This window comes from Stegostoma tigrinum, chromosome 8, assembly GCF_030684315.1.
Source record: "Stegostoma tigrinum isolate sSteTig4 chromosome 8, sSteTig4.hap1, whole genome shotgun sequence".
Taxonomy (NCBI): Eukaryota; Metazoa; Chordata; class Chondrichthyes; order Orectolobiformes; family Stegostomatidae; genus Stegostoma; species Stegostoma tigrinum.
In genome coordinates, this window is record NC_081361.1 from 2,970,197 (window position 1) to 2,976,103 (window position 5,907).

General features: G+C 42.4%; 1 non-coding gene across 1 annotated transcript; it reads right to left on the minus strand.

Moving 5' to 3' along the window:
* Positions 1-5,497: 5,497 nt before the first annotated feature.
* On the minus strand, positions 5,498-5,612 carry trnal-caa (transfer RNA leucine (anticodon CAA)). The gene is made up of 2 exons: positions 5,575-5,612; positions 5,498-5,543 (listed from the first exon to the last, which is right to left on the minus strand). It is a non-coding gene; the product is annotated as a tRNA-Leu (tRNA).
* Positions 5,613-5,907: the final 295 nt, after the last annotated feature.

Consider the following 5,907-nt stretch of genomic DNA (forward strand, 5'->3'; position numbering starts at 1 on the left):
CTTTCAGTATCAATCTTTTGCCTTCTCTCTATAGCATCTGCACAGGTACTTTTAACATAGCTGTCCAATTCCATTTTGTGTTGATTGAATCTGCCTCTGTCGCTGTCAGATCGAGATTTACCGACCGTAACCACTCCTTATGTGGGAACGTTCTTCCTCATGTCACTTTTACTTTGTTTTCCTCATGCCTTCAAATATCTGCCTAATCGTTCTCAATCCTTTCAGGCACGGTGTGGTAGCACTTTCATGCCTTTATTTCCTCTGTCCATGCTCTTCATGACTTGGAAAGCTTCATTCGGATCACTTTACAGCCTTCTGTTCCCCAAGAACTGTCTAATCTTTCCAACCCATCTTCATTTCTGACATCCAGGTACATTTTAAACCTTCAATATTTGGATCTATCTTTGATGCTCCTTACTCACAACCTCTTCAATGCCTTCCAGAAACAATTCTTTTGATGCAGCCTGGCCTGTTTTGTTCTTCCAGTCTCCTCTTTGTCTACGATTCACATGAGCCTGTTCAGCACTATCCCCAATCACTTCACATTCCCACTTTCTGAAGTTTCACGTTCATGATTGAGCAACGCTTCAGCCTAAGAATTCATTCAGAGTCGATTTTGCCTGTGTGAACATTCTAAAACTCTTGTTCTTCCTTTGAATAAGTGTATCCCTTGGCCGTGTTCACTGCAATAGGACATCTACCCGATCCCAAAGTCAGGCAGTTCAACTTCATTTCACGAAGCTGCTTTTTGAGATAATTAATTGGGTACTTTGGTGAAACACATGTGGTTGTTTAGATGTAAAACTGGGACTTCTGGTGTTTATAAATGCTGTAAGACCCAAAACAGGAATCATACCCCTGGACCAACAAGCCACCTGTAGACCACAGGGGCCAAATCCTCAACCAGCTGAGACTCGCTTCGTGTGACGTACATCCTACAATGTTTCAGGAATTCCAAGGACCAAACAGTTTCCTGAACATAATCCCTTGACCTTGATTGTTCTTGGAACAAAACCAAAATTGCTGGAAAAGTTCAATAAGTCTGGTAGTATTTGTGAAGGAAAATCAGGGTTACTGTTTTGGGTTGAGTGAATCTTTCTCAGAACTGACTGTTCAGACTTATTTCCCAGGACATGGCTCACAGCCTCACCTGTTGGCCCGGCAAGTGGATATCTTAAAGCTCTTTAACTTTTATGAAAGTTGGTGCTGGTTCTGCTATGACAGGCAGTGAATTACCTTTTCCCACTGTTGGTGGTCTGAGTGAAATGTTTTTTCCTGCTGTTTTGATTCCTACACAAGCAAAACGGAGGAAGCAAACAGCCCTCGCATTCATTCCCAGCTTTTGCCCACAGTCAGCAGGATATGAATCCGTGGAAAAACACCCAAACGGATTTGAAATCCATTGCCTTAACCATTAACCAAGAGATGCTTGTTAATATTAACAGCAGAGTTCATAAAGGGAGCCCGTAGATGAAGTCTACTTGAATTTTCCACAGCACTCAAAAAGGGGTCAAAAGGTCATAACACAAGGTCAGAGTTCATGGTGTTGTCTAATAATTGAGCATGGACTTCCTATTGTTTAATTAACAGAACACACAGAATCGGGATTAAAGGGTATATTTCATGTTGAAATACCCACACTCCACAACTCACCCACCGTACTCTAATGGACACTATTTGATGGGCACTGTGCTCTCAGAGATCTTTTAAATTGATGTAATTCATTAAACCTGCCACATTGCACATTACCAGAACTAAATTAGCCACATCCCACATCCTACCCCAAATGCATCTTTTGCCTCTTTGAACAGTTATGGAAACATTTTTCTCTGAAATTTATCACCTTCATAAAAAGGGGGCTTTACAGTGAAGCAAAAATCAGAAGCCATTCTTTTCTTGGCACAGATTATTTACAGAGTTCAGCATTATGGGTGTGTAGTTCCTTACTCCGCTCTGTGTCTGTAAGTGTCTAGTTATTAGTTCTCCAGTCACCAAAGAATGTGTACACAATATTTGATAAAAACGAACAACTACAATCAAGGCCACTAAAACATTTATCATCTGTGTGGCTACCAAGGTGTCTCAGTAAGTGGGATAACTGATTCAATCCTTTCCCACTCTCAGAACAAATGCATGGTTTCTCTCCCGTGTGAATTCGCTGGTGTGAGACCTGATGGAAAGACTGGCAAGATCTCTTCCAACACTTGGAGCATTTATCAACATCTGCTAAGTGTGATCTCACTGGTGTGTAGCAGGTAGGATGTTTGAGTGAACCATTTCTAAACTTCAAGCAATTATCGAGTCCGAGAGATATTCAGCACAGAAAGAGAGTCTTTGGTCATTCTTGTCCATGCCAACCAGAAATCCAAAATTTATTTCGTCCTGTTTGCCAACATGTGGCCCATACTCCACTAAACCCTTCCTTTACATGTATCCATGCCGATGCCTTTTATATGTTGCATTTATACCAGCCTACATCATTTCCTGTGTGAGTTCATTCCATACAAACACCATCCTACGTGCCAAAACATTACACCCTGTGTCCCTTTAAAATATTTACCCTCAAACCTTAAACCTATAACCTCAAGTTTGGACTCCCCGACCCTGGGAAAAAGACCTGATCAATGCCCCTCATGATTTTATTAACTTCGATAAGGTCACCCCTCAGCCTCCAACACTCCAGTGTAAAGAGCCTGATTTTACTCAGCCTCTCCTTCTGGATCATCTGCTCCAACCCTGGCAACTTCTCTGTGAGCACTTTCATCTTTCCTTGAGCAGGGAGAAGAGGATTGAATGCAGTTTGCGAGGTTTTGTCTGTGTGTATTAACGTGGTTAATGGGTACAGAGAGGATGAACACATCCGCTTTATCCCGCCAGTTTAAATTGTGAAAATATCGGTTTTAAGGCAGTGTAAGAGGAGATTGTATCTTTCTGTGCATGTTTACTGGAAATGTTCAGCTGTGAACTGTCTGTCTTTAAAATAAACGGTGTTTGACTTAAATTCTCACTGATTAACATTGAGATAGAAAAAAAAAGTTTCTGTGTTTGGGTGTTTAAGTTCATGAACATATGGATTGGAGCTGAAGCAGCTTGTGTGGTGCTGAAGCAGCTTGTGTGGTGCTGTGGCTTAGTTGGTTAATGTGCCTTTCTAACAATCAGCATAGCTGTGGTTTGAGTCCCACAGGTGCCTATGGCTTACATTGCCGGTATCTTGTCCAAACCTCTTGTAAATAGTGCCAGTTGCTTGGTTCCCTAAAGCTGAAATGGCTAGCTTCTTGTATTTAAACTCAATGCATTATTATTCCTCTGCTCCCACTCCAGTCACCTGAGCCTAACCCAACTGGCTGTTTTGTTTGTTGCTGTTTTGTGAACTGTAACAATTAACAATTGTCAGCCACTCAGAGAGAGAAATTGTGATAAATGTCCCGATTTGACAGATAAACCTGATAACTTTGTCCAAGATGACATGATTGAAATGCATAACTAGTCTAGTTCCAATTACTGATCTGTGGACCTGAAAGGTTACCTCTCTTCTGCTCCACAGATGCTGCCAGGCCAGCTGAGTTTCTCTGTCAATTCCTGTCTCTCTTTCAGACTTATAGCACCTGCAGTTCTTTGAACTCTGTTAACTTGAATAATTTCTGGGACAAACCAGCCCATCTACCAGCTCCAGAGCTTCTTTCCTGCTCCTGAAAATCAGTCATCACAATAAACGAGCAGAATAGAACTCCCATTCCCTGACCAAAAACGGAACCCAGCCTGCGGCAGTGAAAGCACATAATCCTAACCGCTGCACCACCAGTAAGGGCACTTCAGGCTCTTGTATCTTTTCTCACCGACACTGCTTCTGACATTTTATTTTGTACCATTTTGGCTGCAGATCAGTTTCTCCCTTTCACCAAAATTCCCTTTGCCTTTTTAATTACCTGCTGCACCTGCAATCCTACTTTCAGCGATTCATGCCCAAGGGCACCAAAGTCCCTCTGCACAGCAGCGTGCTGCATTTTTTATCATTTAAAACACAGTCCATTTTGCGTTATTCCTACCGAAATAGATGACGTCACACTTATCAACATTGAACTCCATCCGCCATGCCTTTGCTCACTCACTTAGACTATCTTTATCTCTCTGCAGATGTTTCGTGTCTTCTGCACACTTTGCCCTATACTTGTCTTAGTGTCAGCTGCAAATTTTGACACACCACACTTAGTCCACAATTCCAAATCATCTGTGTAAATTGTAAACAATTGTGGTCCCAGCACTGATCCCTGAGGCACACCACTAGCCACTGAACACCAATGAGAAAAACACCCATTTACCCCTACTCTTTGTTTTCTACTGGTCAACGAATCCTCTATCCAAGCCAATACATGACCTGTAATATGGTGCAACTTTATCTGATGTAGTAGCCTTTGATGTGGCACCTTGTCACTTGTCTTCTGGAAATCAAGATACACCACATCCACAGGTACCCCATTGTCCACAGTGCAGGTAATGTCCTCAAAGAAATTCACCAAATTAATTCAGCAAGACATACCCTTCATGAACTCGTGAACACCAGTGGGACAATTTATATCCAGATGTCTTGCTATCTCTTCCTTGAACATAGATTCAATAATTTTCCTCAGTGCTGAAGTTAAGCTAACTGGACCAAAGTTACCGGCTTTTTGCCTATTTCCTTTTTTAAACAGTGACGTCACATTGGCTGTTATCAATCTGCGGGATCCACCCCAGAGTCCAGTGAATTTTGGTAAATAATTACTAGTGCATTTGCTATGTCTCCCATCGCCCCTTTTAGTATCCTGGGATGCAGTTAATCAGGGCTAAGAGACCCCCATGTCTACTGTTAGCCCCGTTACCTTGGCCAGCACTGCCTCTTTAGTGATAATGATAATCTCTATCACAATCAGTGAGAGTTTCACATCAGAGGTGAATTAAATGGGTAGAAACATTGAAATACATCATTTTCATTAGCTCAGAAACAGTACTACAAAAATGATCTTTCTCGAAACATACAGGTGTTATTGGCGATGTAACGGATTGGATGAAGAAAGGTTCGTTCCCTCCTGGGACCATCTGGGAAGGGAGTGTTTAATATCAGAATGGAGGTCGCACATTTAAGGCAGAGTCAAGGTGAAGTTTATTCTCTCAGATGGTTGTGAATTAGTGGATTCTTTTACAGAAGAGGATTGTCAGAGCTGGGCCACAAAGTGCATTTAAGGCTGAGTTCGATTGATTTTTAGCAGCAAGGGTATCAGAGGTTACTGAGAAATCCAAGAAAGTGCAGTTCAGGATTATCAGGTCAGGATTATCCGCTCATTTAATAGCAGAGCAGACTTGTTGGGCTGAGCTGTCTCCTTCTCCTCCAAAACTGCATCATGTTAATATAAAGCTGCAAAACTGACCGGAGCAAATTTTGCTTAAAAACAGGTAGATCCCATCGGGATACCGAACCTCAGTGATATTTGCAAAGGACAACAAACAAAGAAGCAGTCATTGTCAGAAGTGGGATTAGAACCCACGCCTCCAGGTGGAGACCAGAACAGCCAGCTTTGCAGGGGAAAGAGTCTATTCCTTGAGTCTGGCGCCTTAGACCACTCGGCCATCCTGACACACCTTGGCTGCTCCAGAGTGATCTGTATACCAGGGTAAACAGGAGAAGCCAGTCTTCAGCACCCACACTGAGCCTGGCTCCATTAGGCCCACAGTCACCTCTCACAAACCACCGTTGCCCTTCACTTTTCCCAACCTCCAACTTGTTCTTGTCTTAAACAATTGCATGTCAGGCAATTGTAGCTGACATTGCTGATGTAGAACTGGGATGTAGATTGAAGTGACACCGCCTGGTCTATGGCGTAATTCTACTTCTAAAGGTCAGTCAATATTTCACAGTTATGATTGCAAATT